This window comes from Bison bison, unplaced genomic scaffold (assembly GCF_000754665.1).
Source record: "Bison bison bison isolate TAMUID 2011002044 unplaced genomic scaffold, Bison_UMD1.0 scf7180017857763, whole genome shotgun sequence".
Taxonomy (NCBI): Eukaryota; Metazoa; Chordata; class Mammalia; order Artiodactyla; family Bovidae; genus Bison; species Bison bison.
In genome coordinates this window covers 18,513-18,969 of record NW_011488336.1, presented here as the reverse complement: position 1 = coordinate 18,969, position 457 = coordinate 18,513, and the positions used below count along the sequence as shown (strand labels likewise).

Sequence of the window (457 nt, the reverse complement as noted above, 5' to 3'; positions counted from 1 at the left end):
TGAGAAATGTGTACGCAGGTCAGGAAGCAACAGTTAGAACTGGACATGAACAACAGACTGGTTCCAAATAGGAAAAGGAGTTCGTCAAGGCTGTATATTGTCACCCTGTTTATTTAACTTATATGCAGAGTACATCATGAGAAACACTGGACTGGAGGAAGCACAAGCTGGAATCAAGATTGCCGGGAGAAATATCAATAACCTCAGATATGCAGATGACACCGCCCTTACGGCAGAAAGTGAAGGGGAACTCAAAAGCTTCTTGATAAAAGTGAAAGAGGACAGTGAAAAAGTTGGCTTAAAGCTCAACATTCAGAAAATGAAGATCATGCCATCCGGTCCCACCACTTCATGGGAAATAGATGGGGAAACAGTGGAAACAGTGTCAGAGTTTATTTTTCTGGGCTCCAAAATCATTGCAGATGGTGACTGCAGCCATGACATTAAAAGACGCTTA

General features: G+C 42.5%; 1 protein-coding gene across 2 annotated transcripts in view; it reads right to left on the bottom strand.

Moving 5' to 3' along the window:
• Positions 1-457, bottom strand: part of HMCES (5-hydroxymethylcytosine (hmC) binding, ES cell-specific) — an 8,897-nt gene that overhangs the window by 4,572 nt on the left and 3,868 nt on the right. The gene's annotated exons all lie outside the window — the stretch shown is intronic.